We start from the raw sequence: 25,960 nt of genomic DNA on the forward strand, positions 1-25,960 counted from the left end.
TATGCTTTCTTCCAATTCATTAAATCGGGCTAATATGAATCAGGTGAATTGAGTTCTGCTTTTGGAAACTGGGTTAAGAAGGGGTGCACCGTTCCTGGAGGTACTGCAATACCAGGTCAATGCGTGGAGTGGACAGAGCAAGCTCTTTTTCCATCTCCCTGTTCTAAAAATCCATTTAATATATGGTCCCCAGATAGGGGACGTATCAGATATTAAACTGATAAGAACAGATACTACACTTGATCTTAGCCAAAAGGCCGAGAAGCGATAACCAGAATTGGTTTGGGCCTCGAGTGGCACCCTGGCCTATGCCGGACACATCTTAGGGAGAGAGAGCGAGAGGGAGACAAACCCACGCCTACACAAGACATTTTGTCACCCAAGCCAACCCTTGAAAAGGCTGCTTTGCAGAGCCAAAACAAGAAGAATGGTGCGTTTTGCAGCCGCCGCCCACTGCAATGAATCTGAATAACTCCTCCTTTAGGGCGCAAGCAACTCCCCTCCCCCTTGCAGTCTTTCCAATTCACGATACAAAAAGACGGACAGGACAGGTTGCCTGACTTTCCGTCACTGCCACCCTTTGCCATCCTTACCCGTAGAAAGCCCTTTCATCATCCCCAAACCCTAATCTTTTCCCTTTCCTTCCCAGCCCCCAAACCCTGCCCTCTGTACCTTTCTCACCACCCGCTTCCCTTCTCCTGTCATCCCCCTACCACCCGGGAAAAAAAGAGATTGCCCCCTCCTTCCACTAGCCCACCCTCCCACCCAAAGAACAACTTCTTCTGCGCAGCTTGTTTTCTAGGCAGCAGCGCTATTGTGATGTCATCGGGGGGCATTGTGACAAGCCGCCAGTGTTCCGTCTCTTCATGTTGTGCACAGTTCAAACGGAAAATACATCAACAGGCAGACTACAGAAAAGCTTACTATCAAAGGTTAGAGGGGGGCTTTCTCAGAGGGCTTTTTACAGTTTTTCTATTCCCAATTAGCCGTTTAAGTGTACTTATTGAAAGTAGTAATTCTTTCATAGGCCGCCCTTTCTTAGTATTTGACGTTCCTTATATTGCGGTATGAGGCTTCGCAGTAGGTTGCAAACATTCATCACCCATGACTGTCCCCAATTGAGCTCAGAAGCTCAATGTCTATCATGACCTCTCTTTTAGAATGTCCAAGAGCAAGCAAACTATTCCTCCAGGAGAGGGCGCCAACAGACTACTAAAGAGATCATCATTACTCAAAGAAAACCCCAAAAACCAATGCATGATAGGAATAAACAGGTAACTTTCTTTGGAGTGGAAGCGGAGAGATCGCACCAGATGCCAATTCTAGATGTTATCACACCTGTGGTCACTGCAGCAGCAGGTGAATCCACTTTGTCCAAAAGGGATCTATTCCATTCAATTGCAAATGATCTAGATAAGACAGAGAACTGCAGCACGGGGACATAGCCGAGTTGGTCAGGTTGAGTGGTGATGAGTTTGCTATTTGGATGAATAAAGAAAGTCAAAAGTGTGAAAGATAAAAAACAAAAGGAGGAAGTGTGAAAAGTGAATGGGCCAAATTGAGGTGCATATGAAGACGTATGCTTTCTTCCAATTCATTAAATCGGGCTAATATGAATCAGGTGAATTGAGTTCTGCTTTTGGAAACTGGGTTAAGAAGGGGTGCACCGTTCCTGGAGGTACTGCAATACCAGGTCAATGCGTGGAGTGGACAGAGCAAGCTCTTTTTCCATCTCCCTGTTCTAAAAATCCATTTAATATATGGTCCCCAGATAGGGGACGTATCAGATATTAAACTGATAAGAACAGATACTACACTTGATCTTAGCCAAAAGGCCGAGAAGCGATAACCAGAATTGGTTTGGGCCTCGAGTGGCACCCTGGCCTATGCCGGACACATCTTAGGGAGAGAGAGCGAGAGGGAGACAAACCCACGCCTACACAAGACATTTTGTCACCCAAGCCAACCCTTGAAAAGGCTGCTTTGCAGAGCCAAAACAAGAAGAATGGTGCGTTTTGCAGCCGCCGCCCACTGCAATGAATCTGAATAACTCCTCCTTTAGGGCGCAAGCAACTCCCCTCCCCCTTGCAGTCTTTCCAATTCACGATACAAAAAGACGGACAGGACAGGTTGCCTGACTTTCCGTCACTGCCACCCTTTGCCATCCTTACCCGTAGAAAGCCCTTTCATCATCCCCAAACCCTAATCTTTTCCCTTTCCTTCCCAGCCCCCAAACCCTGCCCTCTGTACCTTTCTCACCACCCGCTTCCCTTCTCCTGTCATCCCCCTACCACCCGGGAAAAAAAGAGATTGCCCCCTCCTTCCACTAGCCCACCCTCCCACCCAAAGAACAACTTCTTCTGCGCAGCTTGTTTTCTAGGCAGCAGCGCTATTGTGATGTCATCGGGGGGCATTGTGACAAGCCGCCAGTGTTCCGTCTCTTCATGTTGTGCACAGTTCAAACGGAAAATACATCAACAGGCAGACTACAGAAAAGCTTACTATCAAAGGTTAGAGGGGGGCTTTCTCAGAGGGCTTTTTACAGTTTTTCTATTCCCAATTAGCCGTTTAAGTGTACTTATTGAAAGTAGTAATTCTTTCATAGGCCGCCCTTTCTTAGTATTTGACGTTCCTTATATTGCGGTATGAGGCTTCGCAGTAGGTTGCAAACATTCATCACCCATGACTGTCCCCAATTGAGCTCAGAAGCTCAATGTCTATCATGACCTCTCTTTTAGAATGTCCAAGAGCAAGCAAACTATTCCTCCAGGAGAGGGCGCCAACAGACTACTAAAGAGATCATCATTACTCAAAGAAAACCCCAAAAACCAATGCATGATAGGAATAAACAGGTAACTTTCTTTGGAGTGGAAGCGGAGAGATCGCACCAGATGCCAATTCTAGATGTTATCACACCTGTGGTCACTGCAGCAGCAGGTGAATCCACTTTGTCCAAAAGGGATCTATTCCATTCAATTGCAAATGATCTAGATAAGACAGAGAACTGCAGCACGGGGACATAGCCGAGTTGGTCAGGTTGAGTGGTGATGAGTTTGCTATTTGGATGAATAAAGAAAGTCAAAAGTGTGAAAGATAAAAAACAAAAGGAGGAAGTGTGAAAAGTGAATGGGCCAAATTGAGGTGCATATGAAGACGTATGCTTTCTTCCAATTCATTAAATCGGGCTAATATGAATCAGGTGAATTGAGTTCTGCTTTTGGAAACTGGGTTAAGAAGGGGTGCACCGTTCCTGGAGGTACTGCAATACCAGGTCAATGCGTGGAGTGGACAGAGCAAGCTCTTTTTCCATCTCCCTGTTCTAAAAATCCATTTAATATATGGTCCCCAGATAGGGGACGTATCAGATATTAAACTGATAAGAACAGATTTTTTTTTAATTTGGCTACCCCCTCTTAGGGGTAAAACCAGTTTATTTTAAAATTTAACAAGATTTACAGCGAATGAAATTTATAATAACATATATGTAAAAACAATAAAACATGTACAAACATTTAAATGAAAGAATTCCATTGGCTGGCAAGCCATTTTTTGGACACAGTTACGTCCTTTTTCTTGTCAATTAAAAAATAAATATACATTTCGCTAATACATAATTTTAAAACATCATTCACTGATAAAATATCTTGTTTAAAAATAGCAATGTTCCGTGCTTTCCAGAGAGCTGACTTGGCACAGTTCAGTGTCTTCCAAGCCATTATTTTTTGGTCCGGTGTTGGGCATTCCACAAGTCCGTACAATATGGCATGATAGTCCAAGTCCTTGAGGCCTGCCATCTTTTCCAACAGGGGGCAAAGTCTTCTCCAGAACCGTTTTGCAAACCAACAAGTCCATAATATATGCTTTACAGTCTCTTGTTCTTGGCATCCGGATCTTGGGCAGATGGCAGACCTCACAAATCCTCTTCTATACTGGAATGCCCGGCAAGGAAGACACTGGTGCGCACAGCTCCAAGCCAGATCTCTCTGTTCATTAAAAAGATAAAAGACACTAATTACTTTCCAAATACATTTACTTTTATCATCATCAAATCTGTTAATACTGCATATTGCCTCATCATTACGTAGTTCCTTTATTAGTTTCTTACTATTAGTTAATTCCTCTACTTTTTTCTTACTTAGGCTAAAATCAGACACTATTTTCCTTAAAATCTCATAATGCGCTGGCAGGTTAAAAGCATAGGGGAGAGATAAAACAATTTCAAACCATCCAAACTTTCTCATAAAAAAAACCTGTGTTAAAACGCATAAAATAGGACCAATAGTGATCTTTAAAAATGGCATTAAAACAGTAACAGAAAAAATGGATTAAAAGAAACCTATTAAAATCAGGAAAATCTTTACCACCATTTGTCTTTTGTTTTATGACAATCTCTCTTTTCAGCTTCTCCATTTTAGAGCCCCAGAAAAAGGTAAAACAATTTTTAGTAATTTTCTTTAAAACATTCACAGGTGGGGGGAAAACAAGACTGAGATACAATAAAAGGGGTAAAATCACCATTTTTAAAATCAATACTTTACCCTCCATTGTCAGTTTTCTCATGTTCCACATGCATATTTTCATATTAACTTTCTGAGCAACTGAGTCCCAACTACTACCACCATCATTTTGCTCACTGAATGTTACACCTAAAATAGTAAGGGACTCAGTTACAGCAATGGAAACATCAGTTAAAAGCATTCCCCCCACATTTAAAATATTACATTTATTAAAATTTATCTTAAAACCTGAGGACAAACAAAAGGGTTGAATACGATCAATAGCTCTTGTCAGCGAAGGGGCGTCACGACAGAGGAATGCCACGTCATCCATGTAACCTACTACCTTGGCCTCCACTCCTTTGCCCCCAGGTAGAGGTACACCACGGATCCTCTCATCTCGCCGTATAGCACACAGTAAGGGTTCAAGTGCACAGATAAAAAGTAGTGGGGACAAGGGGCACCCCTGCTTCACCCCTGATTTTAAAAGCACATCCTGTGACTTAAAACCATTTACTAAAATCTTACTTGTGCAATCAGTATAAAACGCCTTAAGAGATAATAAAAACCCGTCTGGTATGCCCATCTTTTCTAAAACTTTAAAAAGGTAAAAATGTGAGACACGATCAAATGCTTTTTCAAAATCAATTGATAAAATCGCCATTTTCCCTTTTCTGCTCTTGACATCCTCCATACAATCTTTTACTAGATTCAGGTTATCCCATATACTCCTTCCTGGCACTCCGCATACTTGGTTTGAATGCACAATTTTGCTAATTACCGTTTTAAGTCGATTTGCACAGATTTTTGCCATTATTTTATAATCACAGTTTAGAAGGGTAATGGGCCTCCAATTCTCCAGCTTTGATTTGTCACCTTTTTTGAATAACAATGAGACTTCTCCTTTCTTCCATGAATTAAGTAAAATCTTATTGTTAAAAACCTCAGTAAAAAGAGAAAACAAATCATCTTTTAAAATGTCATAAAAACTCACATAAAACTCTATGGGGATGCCATCAGGACCAGGAACTTTACCGCTTTTAAAACTCTTAATAGTTTCTAAAATCTCTTGATGGGTTAAAACTTGGGATAAAAACTCTTGGGAGGTCGGGTCTAAAACACAGTTTAGTTCTTCTAATGAATCATTCAGTAAATTTTGATCAACTGTTTTCTCATTAAAAAGATTAGTAAAATATTCCTCCACTTTTCCCAACATAGTTGTTATATTCTTTTCCCCATCAATATTATCAAATATTACCTTTTCCTTTTTATTTTTCATGAAGAAATAACGGGAGCATTTTTCATCTTTTTCTATATTTTTGACTCTGGAGCGGAAAATAATTTCTTTACCTTTTTGCTCTATCCATTTTGCTATTTCCTCTTTTAATTTTAAAATATCATTATCCACCTCCAAACCATTATCTTTAAATTTAATCAATGTCTGTAACCGGGTATTTAGGGCTTTATACACCTCATATCTTTCTTTGGCTTTATGTATACTTTTTTTAATAAAAAAATCTCTTATTTTTACCTTCATCCTCTCCCACCATGCACTTATAGAAAGATTAGGGCTTTTATCCCTCCTACATTTTTGATAAAATGTAATAAAATCTGATAAAATCTGTGGGTCATTTAAAAGGGACACATTCATTTTCCAAGTTTTCTTACCACACTTCTTGTTTTCATTTGTTTTGACACTAAAAGATAAAAGTTTGTGATCTGAAAAAATATTGGTTAAAACTTCACATTTCGTAGGTATTATTTTGTCTGAACCAAAGATAAAATCTATCCTTGAGCTACAAATAGCATTGCTCCAGGTGAAACCGGCGTCCTCCGGGCTACCTCTATTACACTCTTTATATACATCAATTAATCTGGCGTCTTTTATGATGTTACTTAGTATTCCCGAGGTTTTGTCATAGTTTCTACTTACAGAACTGGAACGCCGGTTTTCACCTTTTAAAACACAATTAAAATCACCTGCCAAAATAAAAGGTTCAGAATTATTAATAAATAAAGGTAAAAGCTCTAACATTTCAGTTCTCTCATTTTTATCAGGTGACCCATAAAAATTTAAAAACTGCCATCTTTTACCATGTATAAAAGCTTTAACCAATAAAATGCGACCTGGTAAAATTTCCTGGATAAAATCAATTAAAACATCCCCTTTAAAAAGTATAGCGACCCCTGCTGATCCTATGGCATTAGACCCTGACCAGACGGATGGCCCATGTTTCCACTCTTCCTTATATTTTTGATAAGACATCTTATTTGGGATGTTACACTCCTGTAAAAAGAACACTGATGCAGTAAGGCATGTTAAAAAATTTAAAAGGGCGGTTCTTCTTATTTTAGTTTTTATGCCTCTTACATTAAGAGAAATACCTTTCAGCTCTGCCATCATAAAAAAAGGTTAGTGGGTTAGTAAGAGCAAGAAGTTTACCTATCCGAGGAGCCCGATCAGACCACCGAATTTGCGCTCTCGCTCTCAATCGATCCGACCGTAATGAGCGACTCCGTGGAGGAGGAAAGACTACCACTTGGAAAAGAACCCGACACTACATCGGCGTAGCTCGGAGGGCTGACAGGCACCACGCGCTGGGTCTCCATTGGCTGATCGTTTAGGTCTGTATCAGGTGGGTCCCCTTGAGGCTCCGCCACACCCCCCTGACCTAAGGAAGGTCGTCTTACAGTGGGGGGTTGTGCACATGGCAGAGCCTCTGAGTCCCCGGAGGCAGCAAGGTCCCGAACCCCACCCGAAGGGACAGGGTCCAGGACCCCAGGAGGGGGCCCAGCGTCCACAACCCCTTCCGGAGACGTGTCCATCTGTTCCCCACAAACTGCCCCCACAGAACTATCTTTCTTCTTTTTTCGGGAAACCACTGACCAGTCACCACCCTCGGTATTAGGTGACCCAGACTGCGTGTGGGACTCGGTGTCGACCTTTTGTCGCTCCCTCTTGGTCTTACCGACGGTACCTTTTTGATCTTTCTCAGCCCTCCTTTTGCCTTCCCTGTGGTCATGTAGCCAGCTCTTGTGGTCAGATTTTTTACCCGTCACAGCCTCGGAGGAGCCACCGTCAGGTGGCACACTCTCGCCACCTCCTGAGGCTCCGGGTTGTTGTTCCTCCTCCTGATGGGTGGTCCGATCTGATGGCTCCTGTCCGGATGTGTTGGGCTTTCCCCTCTGCTCCTCCTCCCGGAACCTGTGAGGACATGAAAAATAAAAATGACCAGGGGTCTGACAAAAACTGCATTTCTTTTCCTTTTTACAATCTTTTGTTTCATGATCCTGAGCAGCACAATTCCTACATGTTGACTTACAATGCTCTTTAGCATGGCCATATTTTCCACAGATCCTACAATAAGCGGGCATACCAGAAAAATAAAAATCCCCATTTGTTTGTCCTATCTTGAACCGGGCGGGTGGGAGCTGCACCCCACCCGGTACGTAAGGATTCCTTACACATTTGACTAAAAATTTCCATTTAGATGTCCATATATTAAATTCATTTAAAATCTTACCAATACACTTAACACTCTTGAAATAAATAGCTAAAAAGGACATGATTTCAGGAGCAGTAACAAAAGGTGAGAATATTTTTACAACAACCATTTTTACCTCATCCAGGACGTGCTCGATAACCTGGATCCCATTTAACACTGGATCATCTTCAACCTGTCTTACCCTGTTCAATACATCTCTGAAAATCCCTTCTCCTGTGAACGTAACATCATAGTCTCCACGTCTGGGGTAGTCCTGGATGGACAAAATTTCTTCCTTCCTCACATGGAGAAGTTTCTCGAGCACGTCCTGGACTACATACCCCAAATTCCTAGAATCGGAACCACCATCCGTAAAGTGGACCCGGACGGTATTTTTCAGCCTCGCAAAGGGAGGCACGAGGTTGGGGTCAACCTCCATGGAAAAACGCAACAAATGCAAATTGCCGCCACTTGCAACCTGCGCACCCAGAGTTCTGTACAGAGAACACCTGAGCGCTGGTGGGGATCGCAACCCGTTACCCTGGGACTAATCCCTCTCCCCAAAAGCAGCAGGCAGGTGAAGCCCACCGAAGTGGACGATCCTGCCAGGCCAAGGAGAGGGGTACCCGAGTGCCCGTCAACTAGGATCTCCTGCCTGAAAAGCACTTGATCTTAGCCAAAAGGCCGAGAAGCGATAACCAGAATTGGTTTGGGCCTCGAGTGGCACCCTGGCCTATGCCGGACACATCTTAGGGAGAGAGAGCGAGAGGGAGACAAACCCACGCCTACACAAGACATTTTGTCACCCAAGCCAACCCTTGAAAAGGCTGCTTTGCAGAGCCAAAACAAGAAGAATGGTGCGTTTTGCAGCCGCCGCCCACTGCAATGAATCTGAATAACTCCTCCTTTAGGGCGCAAGCAACTCCCCTCCCCCTTGCAGTCTTTCCAATTCACGATACAAAAAGACGGACAGGACAGGTTGCCTGACTTTCCGTCACTGCCACCCTTTGCCATCCTTACCCGTAGAAAGCCCTTTCATCATCCCCAAACCCTAATCTTTTCCCTTTCCTTCCCAGCCCCCAAACCCTGCCCTCTGTACCTTTCTCACCACCCGCTTCCCTTCTCCTGTCATCCCCCTACCACCCGGGAAAAAAAGAGATTGCCCCCTCCTTCCACTAGCCCACCCTCCCACCCAAAGAACAACTTCTTCTGCGCAGCTTGTTTTCTAGGCAGCAGCGCTATTGTGATGTCATCGGGGGGCATTGTGACAAGCCGCCAGTGTTCCGTCTCTTCATGTTGTGCACAGTTCAAACGGAAAATACATCAACAGGCAGACTACAGAAAAGCTTACTATCAAAGGTTAGAGGGGGGCTTTCTCAGAGGGCTTTTTACAGTTTTTCTATTCCCAATTAGCCGTTTAAGTGTACTTATTGAAAGTAGTAATTCTTTCATAGGCCGCCCTTTCTTAGTATTTGACGTTCCTTATATTGCGGTATGAGGCTTCGCAGTAGGTTGCAAACATTCATCACCCATGACTGTCCCCAATTGAGCTCAGAAGCTCAATGTCTATCATGACCTCTCTTTTAGAATGTCCAAGAGCAAGCAAACTATTCCTCCAGGAGAGGGCGCCAACAGACTACTAAAGAGATCATCATTACTCAAAGAAAACCCCAAAAACCAATGCATGATAGGAATAAACAGGTAACTTTCTTTGGAGTGGAAGCGGAGAGATCGCACCAGATGCCAATTCTAGATGTTATCACACCTGTGGTCACTGCAGCAGCAGGTGAATCCACTTTGTCCAAAAGGGATCTATTCCATTCAATTGCAAATGATCTAGATAAGACAGAGAACTGCAGCACGGGGACATAGCCGAGTTGGTCAGGTTGAGTGGTGATGAGTTTGCTATTTGGATGAATAAAGAAAGTCAAAAGTGTGAAAGATAAAAAACAAAAGGAGGAAGTGTGAAAAGTGAATGGGCCAAATTGAGGTGCATATGAAGACGTATGCTTTCTTCCAATTCATTAAATCGGGCTAATATGAATCAGGTGAATTGAGTTCTGCTTTTGGAAACTGGGTTAAGAAGGAGTGCACCGTTCCTGGAGGTACTGCAATACCAGGTCAATGCGTGGAGTGGACAGAGCAAGCTCTTTTTCCATCTCCCTGTTCTAAAAATCCATTTAATATATGGTCCCCAGATAGGGGACGTATCAGATATTAAACTGATAAGAACAGATACTACACTTGATCTTAGCCAAAAGGCCGAGAAGCGATAACCAGAATTGGTTTGGGCCTCGAGTGGCACCCTGGCCTATGCCGGACACATCTTAGGGAGAGAGAGCGAGAGGGAGACAAACCCACGCCTACACAAGACATTTTGTCACCCAAGCCAACCCTTGAAAAGGCTGCTTTGCAGAGCCAAAACAAGAAGAATGGTGCGTTTTGCAGCCGCCGCCCACTGCAATGAATCTGAATAACTCCTCCTTTAGGGCGCAAGCAACTCCCCTCCCCCTTGCAGTCTTTCCAATTCACGATACAAAAAGACGGACAGGACAGGTTGCCTGACTTTCCGTCACTGCCACCCTTTGCCATCCTTACCCGTAGAAAGCCCTTTCATCATCCCCAAACCCTAATCTTTTCCCTTTCCTTCCCAGCCCCCAAACCCTGCCCTCTGTACCTTTCTCACCACCCGCTTCCCTTCTCCTGTCATCCCCCTACCACCCAGGAAAAAAAGAGATTGCCCCCTCCTTCCACTAGCCCACCCTCCCACCCAAAGAACAACTTCTTCTGCGCAGCTTGTTTTCTAGGCAGCAGCGCTATTGTGATGTCATCGGGGGGCATTGTGACAAGCCGCCAGTGTTCCGTCTCTTCATGTTGTGCACAGTTCAAACGGAAAATACATCAACAGGCAGACTACAGAAAAGCTTACTATCAAAGGTTAGAGGGGGGCTTTCTCAGAGGGCTTTTTACAGTTTTTCTATTCCCAATTAGCCGTTTAAGTGTACTTATTGAAAGTAGTAATTCTTTCATAGGCCGCCCTTTCTTAGTATTTGACGTTCCTTATATTGCGGTATGAGGCTTCGCAGTAGGTTGCAAACATTCATCACCCATGACTGTCCCCAATTGAGCTCAGAAGCTCAATGTCTATCATGACCTCTCTTTTAGAATGTCCAAGAGCAAGCAAACTATTCCTCCAGGAGAGGGCGCCAACAGACTACTAAAGAGATCATCATTACTCAAAGAAAACCCCAAAAACCAATGCATGATAGGAATAAACAGGTAACTTTCTTTGGAGTGGAAGCGGAGAGATCGCACCAGATGCCAATTCTAGATGTTATCACACCTGTGGTCACTGCAGCAGCAGGTGAATCCACTTTGTCCAAAAGGGATCTATTCCATTCAATTGCAAATGATCTAGATAAGACAGAGAACTGCAGCACGGGGACATAGCCGAGTTGGTCAGGTTGAGTGGTGATGAGTTTGCTATTTGGATGAATAAAGAAAGTCAAAAGTGTGAAAGATAAAAAACAAAAGGAGGAAGTGTGAAAAGTGAATGGGCCAAATTGAGGTGCATATGAAGACGTATGCTTTCTTCCAATTCATTAAATCGGGCTAATATGAATCAGGTGAATTGAGTTCTGCTTTTGGAAACTGGGTTAAGAAGGGGTGCACCGTTCCTGGAGGTACTGCAATACCAGGTCAATGCGTGGAGTGGACAGAGCAAGCTCTTTTTCCATCTCCCTGTTCTAAAAATCCATTTAATATATGGTCCCCAGATAGGGGACGTATCAGATATTAAACTGATAAGAACAGATTTTTGATTTAACAGCATCTTTATTATCATGCACTACTCACAAAAAGGTAACAAACCGTGTACAGTGCCGCAGCCCCGTACACACAGAACTATACAATCCTTCTTACATAGCCATAGAGTACGACGCACTAAACTATACATCACACTCCTATGCTTATCCATAACACTCAAGCTGAAAGAAAAAGTTAGACCATAAATAACGACGAACCGGCGATTGGGGGATGGGGGTAGGGGAAAAGGGAGATAGGGTGGGGAAATCACAGGCCCGAAGCTTTATTGAAAGACGCACATAACGGGAAAAGGAGGGAGGGGGCATGGAAGAGGTCTAAACCTCCTCCTCGGCGCTGTCGTCCGGACTGTCCATGATGGAATAGTCTCTGAGCAGGCTGTGGATCAGCCTGCGGCAATCCTGGATAGACATCCTCTCCCTCTTCAAGATGAGCCGGTTCCTGGCGACCCAAATAGCGTCCTTAAAGCAGTTCATAAGGCGCCAAGCCTCCTGGATGGCTCCAACGGTGTGAGTCCCAGGGAAGAGTCCATAAAGTACGGAATGGTACGATAGGCTCCCTCTGGGGACGGAGTTCCTCAGGTCATCCTCCAGGGCAACCAACAGGCGCTGTGCGAAACGGCAGTCCCAAAAGGCGTGCAGCGATGTTTCCTCCACGAAGGGGCACCTTGGGCAGTACCGGGTTTTGCACAGGTTCCGGGCGTGCATGAATGACCGGACGGGCAGTCCACCCTGTATCGCCATCCATGACAAGTCCTTGTGCCCGTTGGTCAATCCAGCCGATGACACGTTTGTCCAAACAGTCTCCAGTGTGTCGTGATGAAGTCCTGGAATGTTCTCCATTTCGTCCTTGGCTCTGATGAGTTTGTGGATAGTCTTTGGCTTCCACAAATCAGGCTTGAGTCCCTCCAGTTGGTGTTCCCTCACAAACCGAACCACGTCTCCGTAGAACCATGGCGCCGTCCAGTTGTAGGGGAAGGAGCTGTCCCACTTGTCCCAGCCTAACCGTCTCCAAAGGGGGAGCAGGAAGAAGCGAGACATGGACCCACCCGCGGAACCTCTCTTGACTCGCAGAGTTCGGCGAACGCAGTCACATACGAAGGAGGATCGCAGGAGGGTGGGGATATCGGGTACGCCCTTCCCACCCTTGCGAGGATCCTTGTACATGATGCTCCGCTTTACTCTGTCCATCTTGGATCCCCAGACAAAACGAAACACCGTCCTGGTAATGGCCCTGCACACGGTGGCAAGGGGGGGCCAGGCCTGGGCCGTGTACTGCAGCACGGGCAGTACCTCGTTACGCAGGACCAGTGCTTTGCCCTCACAGGTGAGGCGTCTGAGGCTCCACAGACCGATCCGTTGGGTGATCTTGGTCAAGCGTTCCTCCCAGGACTTGAGGGGTGCTCCTTCCTTCCCGAACCAGACTCCAAGAACCTTGATGAAATCCGGCTGGATGCTGAAAGGGAAGGGGGCGGAAGAGGCCGGCTGCCAGTCCCCGAAGAGCATGGCTTCCGACTTCCCGCAGTTGACTTTGGCTCCCGAAGCCCGTCCGAAGGTCTCACAGGTCTGGACGAGGGTGTCGACTGAGCGCCGGTCCGCGCAGAAGACGGTCACGTCGTCCATGTAGAGCGAGCACTTGACCTCGAAGCGTTCTGGTCCTGGTGCGGTGATCCCTCTGATCTCTCCATTCCGCCGGATAGCCTCTGCAAAGAGTTCTATAACACAAACAAAAAGAAGAGGTGACAGAGGACAGCCTTGTCTGACCCCTGAGAGGACCGGGAAGGGGTCAGTCTTCCAGCCGTTTACCAACACCGAGCTGTGAATATCAAAATACATTAGTTGGACATACAAGCAAAACATGTTACCCAAACCTAACCTGTGCAGAGCTTTGCCCAGGAACTCATGGGAAACACGGTCGAAGGCCTTTTCCTGATCCAACGAGATCAGGGCTGCGTGCACCCGGCGGGCTTTGATGTACTCGACCGTGTCCCGCATGAGAGCCAGGCTGTCTGCGATGCGACGTCCGGGGATGCCGCAGGTCTGATCCGGGTGGATGATCCGTCCGATAACAGTCTTCAATCTCGTTGCCATCGTCTTGGCCAGGATCTTGTAGTCGACGTTCAGAAGGGTGATGGGACGCCAATTCTTCAGGTCGCACCTCTCTCCTTTACGCTTGTACAGGATCGTGACCATTCCTTCCCTCAGAGATGGAGGCATTCTGCCCTCCACCACCATCTCCTCATACAGCCCTAACAGGTCCGGACAGATTAGGTCTCCCAGCGCTACATAGAGCTCTGCTGGGAGGCCGTCACTGCCCGGTGTCCTGCCAGAACTAAAGGATTTGGCGGCCGAGAGCAGCTCGTCCACCGTCAGAGGAACATCCATGGCCGCCGCGTCTGCAGGGTCAAGATGGTTAGTGATACCTGACAGGAACTTATCGGCGGCCTCGGGGTCAGTAGTCTTGCGGGCGTAGAGTTCGCTGTAGAAGTCGCTGACGACCTTCATCACGTTCTCTTTCCCGCGTCGCATGTTTCCACTCTCGTCTCGTAGTTCATTCATGGGCGTGTGACCGGCGTGGAGTTTCCTGAAAAAGAACGAGTTACATTTCTCACCCTTCTCCAGGTTCTCCACTTTGGAACGGAAGACAATTCGCTCGGACTCCTCCTCGAAGTGCCTTTTCAGGCTCCTCTTAGTCTCCTCCAGCTCCTCTCTCACGTCCCAGCCGCATCGAAGAAGGTCCTGCAGGGAACGCAGCTCACGCTGGAGTCTCCTGAAGTCCCTCCTCTTCAGACACGCCTGTTGTTGACTCTTTGCCTGAAAGAAGAAACGGAACTCGAGTTTAACGTATTCCCACCAGTCAGAAACAGACTGGAAGCCCGCCTTGTAGGCCCGCCACGTGGAGTAGGCAGCTCTAAGCTCCTCCAGAATCTCACCCTTTTCCAGCAGAGAGCAGTTCAGCTTCCAGGAGCCCGGGCCAATGGGGAAGCCATGGCCCAGCACACCTTGAAAGTGAATGGCTCTGTGGTCAGAGAAGAAGCAGGGGACCATCGAGTGCCCACTCCGCCCAACCGCCCGAGAGGTAAACACAAAGTCAATCCTGGAACGCAGCGAGCCATCGGATCGGCACCATGAATAGTTCACGGATCCGTGTCCGATGGAGCCAACAACGTCCACAAGAGAGGCTTCGGTCACCATCTCAATGAGCAGTTTGGATGTGACGTCCAACTTGGCAGCCGTTCCAGAACTGCGTCCATCCTCCTCAATCAGGCAGTTGAAATCCCCGGCCATCACTACCGTCCTGGCGGTAGCGAGCTGAGGGCGCAGGGCTTGGAGGAGCTCCAGTCGATCGCTCTTCACAGGAGAAGCATACACATTGATGAACCTGACAGGTTCTCCCGCCCAGGTGCCATCCACGAGCAGTAACCTGCCGCAGACGATTTCCTGAACAGAGTCCAATGTGAAGGCGCTTCCCCTGATCAGCACGGCGACCCCCGCGGACCTACAGTCGCCCCCGCCAGACCAGTAGGATGGGCCATGGGTCCACTCCCTGGCCAGATGGTTGAAGGACCTAGAGGAGGGAAGGGAGCATTCCTGCAGGAAAAATACATCACTAGACTGAGTGTTAAGGAACGTAAAAATTGTCTGACGTCGGAACTTGTCTCTGATGCTCCTAACATTAATGGAAAAGATGTTAATGTTAGCAGTCATTGGAGGAAAGAGAAAGTTAGAGCAGGCGGTGTGCCTTAGTTACCACTCCGGTCGGGCGGTTCTTCCTCTTTGGCACCTGCTGGTAAGGGTATCTCCAGCAGACCCTCTTCTGCTAGCTGATCAAGCAGGGATGGTGCCTCAGTGGCTTCCGACTCCTCCATTTCTTCTTCGGCCACAAGGGACTCCACCATCTGCTCCAACACGTCCGGTTCTGGGAGGAGGCCATCCTCCTCTTCCTGGGGTGGATTGGGGTCCACAATGAACAGCTTGGAAGGTTCTGCGACAGGACTATCTTCCACCTTCCTTTTCCTTTGGCCTGTACCTGAGGAGACAAGAGCTGGAAAATCCTCCTCGGTGAAAAGTGCAAGAGTGCTGAGGCCCTCTGCTCTCATGGTCTGGGGAGGGAGAGTGGGCTTTGGGGGGGGGGTGAGGAGACCAACTGAGGAGTAGGGAAATGAGGTGGAGGTAGTGGAATCCTCAGTAGGGTTGGCCGGGGGGGGAGGGGTTTGGACAGGGGTGACAGGGGGGGGGACCAGGGAGGGGGCAACAGTTTTCTTACCCTTCTTTTCCCTGGACTCCGTGGCTGCTGGGGCATCGGCTGGAGCCACGGTCGCCGGGTTCTTGGCCGCCTTGTCCTTGGCCTCTGTGGCCTTGGTCGTAGCTGCCTTGGTCGACGAAGCTGTGACTACCCGATACTGGGTCGCCGCGGCAACCCTTGCCCAGGATTTCTCCCGCTGTGGGCAGTCCTTGTAAAGGTGGTCCGCCTGTCCACATAGGTTGCAAGTCTTCTTCTTTGGGCAGTCCTTGGAGCTGTGTCCTGTCACCCGGCAAACCCTGCAGGCGTCCTCCTTGCAGGTCTTCATCGAATGCCCTTTCCCGCCACATTTCCTGCAGTTGTGTGGCATGTCCGGGTAGTAGATGAGACCAAAGGAGTTTCCCAGAGAGAATGTCGGGGGCAGGTGCTGGAGACCATCCTCGGATGCTGGTTCCCTGTAGAGTCGAACGGTTACTGACCACTTACCCGTCCAGAATCCGTTGCCGTTAAGGATGTGGGATGGCTCCCTCACCACTGTGCAGAGACGTCCCAGGAACGTGGAGATGTCTCTTCCTGGGGTGTGCGGGTTCCGCATGGAGACCGTGATCCTCTTCTCATCCCTCTGTATAGGACAGGATCCTAAAAAGGAATGAAAAGGGGAGTCCGGCATCGCTGCGTTCATCGCCTCCCAGTATCTCCTGCAGGCATTCACCGTGGCAAAGGTTACCAGAAAAATGCCAGTCATGAAGGTCTGGACACTCAGGGTTTCCGCCCTGGAGAAGCCCTGATCCAGAATCATCTTCTTGCAGAACACGTCGCTGGACATGTCCGGCAACCTACCATCCACCGCCTTTAGCTTCAGGGCGACCGTCTGCCGCATCCAAGGCTCCAGGGTTGGAGCCTTTTCAGGCGGCGTCCGGGCTCCCTCCGGCTGGCTGGCGTCGGAGGTAGGGGCCCCTTGGGCCGAAGAAGCCTCTGGATGAGCCTTCCTGGAGGTCCCTGGGTCCTGAGCCTTCTTGGCTGCCTTCTCTGGCTTGCTTGCCATGGCTGGTTCCTGCTTGAGTTCCCGGAGCTGGATCTTGGATTCTTCTCCGGGTGTCTTCTCCCGCTGTGTTCCTCCTCGAAGTTCCTCTGGTCTCCCCAAGTCTTCTCCGAGCCTTCGTCTTCTTGCTTCTTTCTGCCAAGCTCTTCTTCCGTCCGATCTCCCTCTTCCGGTCTCGGCTGGGCTTTGGAGCTCGTCTCCCTGATCGTATCTCGTCAAGTGTAGCTAGCTCAGTTTGTTCTGATAAGAACAGATTTTTGATTTAATGAAGCTTTCCAAAGCACCGCAAAAAATGCATGACCGAAGTCACACCAAAAACAGTGCAAAGGCTAGGATTCGTGTGGACCCCTCCGTGAGGAGAGGGTCCCCAAAAATCAACCCCGTCCCTCCGAGCCAGAAGGCCACAGCAAGGGTCAGGGATCTTCGGTGCTCCCCCAAGCCGAAGCCTGGTTGAGCCTTGTCGTTGCTCCCAGCGTCCACCCAGGCATCTTACCCAAGTGGAGTAGAGAGCTACTAGTTGTTGGTTTTGCAGCCGAAACTGCCCGGACCGTCAACCGGTGTTGGTTTCTCAGCCCAAGGCTAACCGGACCTCCAACCGGGTGTTGGTTTCTCAGCCGAAGCTGACCCGGACCTCCAACCGGGTGTTGGTTTCTCAGCCGAAGCTGACCCAGACCTCCAACCGGGTGTTGGTTTCTCAGCCGAAGCTGACCCGGACCTCCAACCGGGTGTTGGTTTCTCAGCCCAAAGCTGAACGGACCTCCGACCATGATTATAAAAATTTCCCTTCCTAGCCAGAAGGCCGGGATAGAGCAATATGCTCAGAAAGTATGAAAGGGCAAGGTACGGTGTGCTACAGAGCCCAAGGCTCGCCGGGGTCCCAAGCCAGCAAGCTCAGACTCACTCCAGGGTCGTCAGTCCTGGGGCACATTGCACCATAGCCCCCACACTTACTCAGTCTAATAGCCTCGATCCTGGTAGGGCCATGTTTTCCTCTAGATGAATATACTATACATCAAGAGTACTAGCAAGCACAACCTTCCAGTGTGCATTGCATCTGCCGAGCCTCACAGATACTACACTTGATCTTAGCCAAAAGGCCGAGAAGCGATAACCAGAATTGGTTTGGGCCTCGAGTGGCACCCTGGCCTATGCCGGACACATCTTAGGGAGAGAGAGCGAGAGGGAGACAAACCCACGCCTACACAAGACATTTTGTCACCCAAGCCAACCCTTGAAAAGGCTGCTTTGCAGAGCCAAAACAAGAAGAATGGTGCGTTTTGCAGCCGCCGCCCACTGCAATGAATCTGAATAACTCCTCCTTTAGGGCGCAAGCAACTCCCCTCCCCCTTGCAGTCTTTCCAATTCACGATACAAAAAGACGGACAGGACAGGTTGCCTGACTTTCCGTCACTGCCACCCTTTGCCATCCTTACCCGTAGAAAGCCCTTTCATCATCCCCAAACCCTAATCTTTTCCCTTTCCTTCCCAGCCCCCAAACCCTGCCCTCTGTACCTTTCTCACCACCCGCTTCCCTTCTCCTGTCATCCCCCTGCCACCCGGGAAAAAAAGAGATTGCCCCCTCCTTCCACTAGCCCACCCTCCCACCCAAAGAACAACTTCTTCTGCGCAGCTTGTTTTCTAGGCAGCAGCGCTATTGTGATGTCATCGGGGGGCATTGTGACAAGCCGCCAGTGTTCCGTCTCTTCATGTTGTGCACAGTTCAAACGGAAAATACATCAACAGGCAGACTACAGAAAAGCTTACTATCAAAGGTTAGAGGGGGGCTTTCTCAGAGGGCTTTTTACAGTTTTTCTATTCCCAATTAGCCGTTTAAGTGTACTTATTGAAAGTAGTAATTCTTTCATAGGCCGCCCTTTCTTAGTATTTGACGTTCCTTATATTGCGGTATGAGGCTTCGCAGTAGGTTGCAAACATTCATCACCCATGACTGTCCCCAATTGAGCTCAGAAGCTCAATGTCTATCATGACCTCTCTTTTAGAATGTCCAAGAGCAAGCAAACTATTCCTCCAGGAGAGGGCGCCAACAGACTACTAAAGAGATCATCATTACTCAAAGAAAACCCCAAAAACCAATGCATGATAGGAATAAACAGGTAACTTTCTTTGGAGTGGAAGCGGAGAGATCGCACCAGATGCCAATTCTAGATGTTATCACACCTGTGGTCACTGCAGCAGCAGGTGAATCCACTTTGTCCAAAAGGGATCTATTCCATTCAATTGCAAATGATCTAGATAAGACAGAGAACTGCAGCACGGGGACATAGCCGAGTTGGTCAGGTTGAGTGGTGATGAGTTTGCTATTTGGATGAATAAAGAAAGTCAAAAGTGTGAAAGATAAAAAACAAAAGGAGGAAGTGTGAAAAGTGAATGGGCCAAATTGAGGTGCATATGAAGACGTATGCTTTCTTCCAATTCATTAAATCGGGCTAATATGAATCAGGTGAATTGAGTTCTGCTTTTGGAAACTGGGTTAAGAAGGGGTGCACCGTTCCTGGAGGTACTGCAATACCAGGTCAATGCGTGGAGTGGACAGAGCAAGCTCTTTTTCCATCTCCCTGTTCTAAAAATCCATTTAATATATGGTCCCCAGATAGGGGACGTATCAGATATTAAACTGATAAGAACAGATTTTTGATTTGATTTAATGAAGCTTTCCAAAGCACCGCAAAAATGCATGACCGAAGTCACACCAAAAACAGTGCAAAGGCTAGGATTCGTGTGGACCCCTCCGTGAGAAGAGAATCCCCAAAAATCAACCCCGTCCCTCCGAGCCAGAAGGCCACAGCGAGGGTCAGGGATCTTCGGTGCTCCCCCAAGCCGAAGCCTGGTTGAGCCTTGTTGTTGCTCCCAGCGTCCACCGAGGCATCTTACCCAAGTGGAGTAGGGAGCTACTAGTCGTTGGTTTCGCAGCCGAGACTGCCCGGACCGTCAACCGGTGTTGGTTTCTCAGCCCAAGGCTGACCGGACCTCCAACCGGGTGTTGGTTTCTCAGCCCAAGGCTGACCGGACCTCCAACCGGGTGTTGGTTTCTCAGCCCAAGGCTAACCGGACCTCCAACCGGGTGTTGGTTTCTCAGCCAAAGCTGACCCGGACCTCCAACCGGGTGTTGGTTTCTCAGCCCAAAGCTGACCGGACCTCCGACCGGGATTATAAAAATTTCCCTTCTTAGCCAGAAGGCCGGGATAGGGCAATATGCTTGGAAAGTATGAATAGGCAAGGCGCGGCGTGCGACAGAGTCTGAGGCTTACCAGGGTCCCAACCTAGCAAGTTCAGACTCCCTCCAGGGTGTCCATTCCTGGGGCACATTGCACCATAACCCCCACACTTACTCAGTCTAATAGCCTCGATCCTGGTAGGGCCATGGTTTCCTCTAGATGGATATACTATCCTCCCAAAGTACTAACAAGCGCAACCTTCCAGTGTGCATTGCATCATTGTACTAAGGTGGCCGGAGCCTTAAACCACCTTTTCGAACGATACTACACTTGATCTTAGCCAAAAGGCCGAGAAGCGATAACCAGAATTGGTTTGGGCCTCGAGTGGCACCCTGGCCTATGCCGGACACATCTTAGGGAGAGAGAGCGAGAGGGAGACAAACCCACGCCTACACAAGACATTTTGTCACCCAAGCCAACCCTTGAAAAGGCTGCTTTGCAGAGCCAAAACAAGAAGAATGGTGCGTTTTGCAGCCGCCGCCCACTGCAATGAATCTGAATAACTCCTCCTTTAGGGCGCAAGCAACTCCCCTCCCCCTTGCAGTCTTTCCAATTCACGATACAAAAAGACGGACAGGACAGGTTGCCTGACTTTCCGTCACTGCCACCCTTTGCCATCCTTACCCGTAGAAAGCCCTTTCATCATCCCCAAACCCTAATCTTTTCCCTTTCCTTCCCAGCCCCCAAACCCTGCCCTCTGTACCTTTCTCACCACCCGCTTCCCTTCTCCTGTCATCCCCCTACCACCCGGGAAAAAAAGAGATTGCCCCCTCCTTCCACTAGCCCACCCTCCCACCCAAAGAACAACTTCTTCTGCGCAGCTTGTTTTCTAGGCAGCAGCGCTATTGTGATGTCATCGGGGGGCATTGTGACAAGCCGCCAGTGTTCCGTCTCTTCATGTTGTGCACAGTTCAAACGGAAAATACATCAACAGGCAGACTACAGAAAAGCTTACTATCAAAGGTTAGAGGGGGGCTTTCTCAGAGGGCTTTTTACAGTTTTTCTATTCCCAATTAGCCGTTTAAGTGTACTTATTGAAAGTAGTAATTCTTTCATAGGCCGCCCTTTCTTAGTATTTGACGTTCCTTATATTGCGGTATGAGGCTTCGCAGTAGGTTGCAAACATTCATCACCCATGACTGTCCCCAATTGAGCTCAGAAGCTCAATGTCTATCATGACCTCTCTTTTAGAATGTCCAAGAGCAAGCAAACTATTCCTCCAGGAGAGGGCGCCAACAGACTACTAAAGAGATCATCATTACTCAAAGAAAACCCCAAAAACCAATGCATGATAGGAATAAACAGGTAACTTTCTTTGGAGTGGAAGCGGAGAGATCGCACCAGATGCCAATTCTAGATGTTATCACACCTGTGGTCACTGCAGCAGCAGGTGAATCCACTTTGTCCAAAAGGGATCTATTCCATTCAATTGCAAATGATCTAGATAAGACAGAGAACTGCAGCACGGGGACATAGCCGAGTTGGTCAGGTTGAGTGGTGATGAGTTTGCTATTTGGATGAATAAAGAAAGTCAAAAGTGTGAAAGATAAAAAACAAAAGGAGGAAGTGTGAAAAGTGAATGGGCCAAATTGAGGTGCATATGAAGACGTATGCTTTCTTCCAATTCATTAAATCGGGCTAATATGAATCAGGTGAATTGAGTTCTGCTTTTGGAAACTGGGTTAAGAAGGGGTGCACCGTTCCTGGAGGTACTGCAATACCAGGTCAATGCGTGGAGTGGACAGAGCAAGCTCTTTTTCCATCTCCCTGTTCTAAAAATCCATTTAATATATGGTCCCCAGATAGGGGACGTATCAGATATTAAACTGATAAGAACAGATTTTTGATTTAATGAAGCTTTCCAAAGCACCGCAAAAATGCATGACCGAAGTCACACCAAAAACAGTGCAAAGGCTAGGATTCGTGTGGACCCCTCCGTGAGAAGAGGATCCCCAAAAATCAACCCCGTCCCTCCGAGCCAGAAGGCCACAGCGAGGGTCAGGGATCTTCGGTGCTCCCCCAAGCCGAAGCCTGGTTGAGCCTTGTTGTTGCTCCAGCGTCCACCGAGGCATCTTACCCAAGTGGAGTAGGGAGCTACTAGTCGTTGGTTTCGCAGCCGAGACTGCCCGGACCGTCAACCGGTGTTGGTTTCTCAGCCCAAGGCTGACCGGACCTCCAACCGGGTGTTGGTTTCTCAGCCCAAGGCTGACCGGACCTCCAACCGGGTGTTGGTTTCTCAGCCCAAGGCTAACCGGACCTCCAACCGGGTGTTGGTTTCTCAGCCAAAGCTGACCCGGACCTCCAACCGGGTGTTGGTTTCTCAGCCCAAAGCTGACCGGACCTCCGACCGGGATTATAAAAATTTCCCTTCTTAGCCAGAAGGCCGGGATAGGGCAATATGCTTGGAAAGTATGAATAGGCAAGGCGCGGCGTGCGACAGAGTCTGAGGCTTACCAGGGTCCCAACCTAGCAAGTTCAGACTCCCTCCAGGGTGTCCATTCCTGGGGCACATTGCACCATAACCCCCACACTTACTCAGTCTAATAGCCTCGATCCTGGTAGGGCCATGGTTTCCTCTAGATGGATATACTATCCTCCCAAAGTACTAACAAGCGCAACCTTCCAGTGTGCATTGCATCATTGTACTAAGGTGGCCGGAGCCTTAAACCACCTTTTCGAACGATACTACACTTGATCTTAGCCAAAAGGCCGAGAAGCGATAACCAGAATTGGTTTGGGCCTCGAGTGGCACCCTGGCCTATGCCGGACACATCTTAGGGAGAGAGAGCGAGAGGGAGACAAACCCACGCCTACACAAGACATTTTGTCACCCAAGCCAACCCTTGAAAAGGCTGCTTTGCAGAGCCAAAACAAGAAGAATGGTGCGTTTTGCAGCCGCCGCCCACTGCAATGAATCTGAATAACTCCTCCTTTAGGGCGCAAGCAACTCCCCTCCCCCTTGCAGTCTTTCCAATTCACGATACAAAAAGACGGACAGGACAGGTTGCCTGACTTTCCGTCACTGCCACCCTTTGCCATCCTTACCCGTAGAAAGCCCTTTCATCATCCCCAAACCCTAATCTTTTCCCTTTCCTTCCCAGCCCCCAAACCCTGCCCTCTGTACCTTTCTCACCACCCGCTTCCCTTCTCCTGTCATCCCCCTACCACCCGGGAAAAAAAGAGATTGCCCCCTCCTTCCACTAGCCCACCCTCCCACCCAAAGAACAACTTCTTCTGCGCAGCTTGTTTTCTAGGCAGCAGCGCTATTGTGATGTCATCGGGGGGCATTGTGACAAGCCGCCAGTGTTCCGTCTCTTCATGTTGTGCACAGTTCAAACGGAAAATACATCAACAGGCAGACTACAGAAAAGCTTACTATCAAAGGTTAGAGGGGGGCTTTCTCAGAGGGCTTTTTACAGTTTTTCTATTCCCAATTAGCCGTTTAAGTGTACTTATTGAAAGTAGTAATTCTTTCATAGGCCGCCCTTTCTTAGTATTTGACGTTCCTTATATTGCGGTATGAGGCTTCGCAGTAGGTTGCAAACATTCATCACCCATGACTGTCCCCAATTGAGCTCAGAAGCTCAATGTCTATCATGACCTCTCTTTTAGAATGTCCAAGAGCAAGCAAACTATTCCTCCAGGAGAGGGCGCCAACAGACTACTAAAGAGATCATCATTACTCAAAGAAAACCCCAAAAACCAATGCATGATAGGAATAAACAGGTAACTTTCTTTGGAGTGGAAGCGGAGAGATCGCACCAGATGCCAATTCTAGATGTTATCACACCTGTGGTCACTGCAGCAGCAGGTGAATCCACTTTGTCCAAAAGGGATCTATTCCATTCAATTGCAAATGATCTAGATAAGACAGAGAACTGCAGCACGGGGACATAGCCGAGTTGGTCAGGTTGAGTGGTGATGAGTTTGCTATTTGGATGAATAAAGAAAGTCAAAAGTGTGAAAGATAAAAAACAAAAGGAGGAAGTGTGAAAAGTGAATGGGCCAAATTGAGGTGCATATGAAGACGTATGCTTTCTTCCAATTCATTAAATCGGGCTAATATGAATCAGGTGAATTGAGTTCTGCTTTTGGAAACTGGGTTAAGAAGGGGTGCACCGTTCCTGGAGGTACTGCAATACCAGGTCAATGCGTGGAGTGGACAGAGCAAGCTCTTTTTCCATCTCCCTGTTCTAAAAATCCATTTAATATATGGTCCCCAGATAGGGGACGTATCAGATATTAAACTGATAAGAACAGATTTTTTTTGATTTAACAGCATCTTTATTATCATGCACTACTCACAAAAAGGTAACAAACCGTGTACAGTGCCGGCCGCAGCCCCGTACACACAGAAATATACAATCCTTCTTACATAGCCATAGAGTACGACGCACTAAACTATACATCACGCTCCTATGCTTATCCATAACACTCAAGCTGAAAGAAAAAGTTAGACAATAAATAACGACGAACCGGCGATTGGGGGATGGGGGTAGGGGAAAAGGGGGATAGGGTGGGGAAATCACAGGCCCGAAGCTTTATTGAAAGACGCACATAACGGGAAAAGGAGGGAGGGGGCATGGAAGAGGTCTAAACCTCCTCCTCGGCGCTGTCGTCCGGACTGTCCATGATGGAATAGTCTCTGAGCAGGCTGTGGATCAGCCTGCGGCAATCCTGGATAGACATCCTCTCCCTCTTCAAGATGAGCCGGTTCCTGGCGACCCAAATAGCGTCCTTAAAGCAGTTCATAAGGCGCCAAGCCTCCTGGATGGCTCCAACGGTGTGAGTCCCAGGGAAGAGTCCATAAAGTACGGAATGGTACGATAGGCTCCCTCTGGGGACGGAGTTCCTCAGGTCATCCTCCAGGGCAACCAACAGGCGCTGTGCGAAACGGCAGTCCCAAAAGGCGTGCAGCGATGTTTCCTCCACGAAGGGGCACCTTGGGCAGTACCGGGTTTTGCACAGGTTCCGGGCGTGCATGAATGACCGGACGGGCAGTCCGCCCTGTATCGCCATCCATGACAAGTCCTTGTGCCCGTTGGTCAATCCAGCCGATGACACGTTTGTCCAAACAGTCTCCAGTGTGTCGTGATGAAGTCCTGGAATGTTCTCCATTTCGTCCTTGGCTCTGATGAGTTTGTGGATAGTCTTTGGCTTCCACAAATCAGGCTTGAGTCCCTCCAGTTGGTGTTCCCTCACAAACCGAACCACGTCTCCGTAGAACCATGGCGCCGTCCAGTTGTAGGGGAAGGAGCTGTCCCACTTGTCCCAGCCTAACCGTCTCCAAAGGGGGAGCAGGAAGAAGCGAGACATGGACCCACCCGCGGAACCTCTCTTGACTCGCAGAGTTCGGCGAACGCAGTCACATACGAAGGAGGATCGCAGGAGGGTGGGGATATCGGGTACGCCCTTCCCACCCTTGCGAGGATCCTTGTACATGATGCTCCGCTTTACTCTGTCCATCTTGGATCCCCAGACAAAACGAAACACCGTCCTGGTAATGGCCCTGCACACGGTGGCAAGGGGGGGCCAGGCCTGGGCCGTGTACTGCAGCACGGGCAGTACCTCGTTACGCAGGACCAGTGCTTTGCCCTCACAGGTGAGGCGTCTGAGGCTCCACAGACCGATCCGTTG

General features: G+C 48.3%; 5 non-coding genes and 6 pseudogenes across 5 annotated transcripts; all 11 read right to left on the bottom strand.

The window, feature by feature from the left end:
- Positions 1-78: 78 nt before the first annotated feature.
- Positions 79-269, bottom strand: LOC142268778 (U2 spliceosomal RNA). Its single transcript, XR_012734391.1, has one exon. It is a non-coding gene; the product is annotated as a U2 spliceosomal RNA (small nuclear RNA).
- A 1,387-nt stretch (positions 270-1,656) lies between these two features.
- Positions 1,657-1,847, bottom strand: LOC142268779 (U2 spliceosomal RNA). Its single transcript, XR_012734392.1, has one exon. It is a non-coding gene; the product is annotated as a U2 spliceosomal RNA (small nuclear RNA).
- A 1,387-nt stretch (positions 1,848-3,234) lies between these two features.
- Positions 3,235-3,430, bottom strand: LOC142268803 (U2 spliceosomal RNA). The gene has a single exon (XR_012734409.1). It is a non-coding gene; the product is annotated as a U2 spliceosomal RNA (small nuclear RNA).
- Positions 3,431-10,064: 6,634 nt separating this feature from the next.
- Positions 10,065-10,255, bottom strand: LOC142268791 (U2 spliceosomal RNA). The gene has a single exon (XR_012734403.1). It is a non-coding gene; the product is annotated as a U2 spliceosomal RNA (small nuclear RNA).
- Positions 10,256-11,642: 1,387 nt separating this feature from the next.
- On the bottom strand, positions 11,643-11,846 carry LOC142268794 (U2 spliceosomal RNA; annotated as a pseudogene).
- A 6,223-nt stretch (positions 11,847-18,069) lies between these two features.
- LOC142268749 (U2 spliceosomal RNA) lies at positions 18,070-18,196 on the bottom strand (annotated as a pseudogene).
- Positions 18,197-19,583: 1,387 nt separating this feature from the next.
- Positions 19,584-19,784, bottom strand: LOC142268792 (U2 spliceosomal RNA; annotated as a pseudogene).
- Positions 19,785-20,481: 697 nt separating this feature from the next.
- LOC142268751 (U2 spliceosomal RNA) lies at positions 20,482-20,623 on the bottom strand (annotated as a pseudogene).
- Positions 20,624-22,010: 1,387 nt separating this feature from the next.
- LOC142268800 (U2 spliceosomal RNA) lies at positions 22,011-22,206 on the bottom strand. The gene has a single exon (XR_012734407.1). It is a non-coding gene; the product is annotated as a U2 spliceosomal RNA (small nuclear RNA).
- Positions 22,207-22,902: 696 nt separating this feature from the next.
- LOC142268752 (U2 spliceosomal RNA) lies at positions 22,903-23,044 on the bottom strand (annotated as a pseudogene).
- Positions 23,045-24,431: 1,387 nt separating this feature from the next.
- Positions 24,432-24,638, bottom strand: LOC142268795 (U2 spliceosomal RNA; annotated as a pseudogene).
- Positions 24,639-25,960: the final 1,322 nt, after the last annotated feature.

The sequence above is a fragment of the Anomaloglossus baeobatrachus genome, unplaced genomic scaffold (assembly GCF_048569485.1).
Source record: "Anomaloglossus baeobatrachus isolate aAnoBae1 unplaced genomic scaffold, aAnoBae1.hap1 Scaffold_3096, whole genome shotgun sequence".
Classification (NCBI taxonomy): Eukaryota; Metazoa; Chordata; class Amphibia; order Anura; family Aromobatidae; genus Anomaloglossus; species Anomaloglossus baeobatrachus.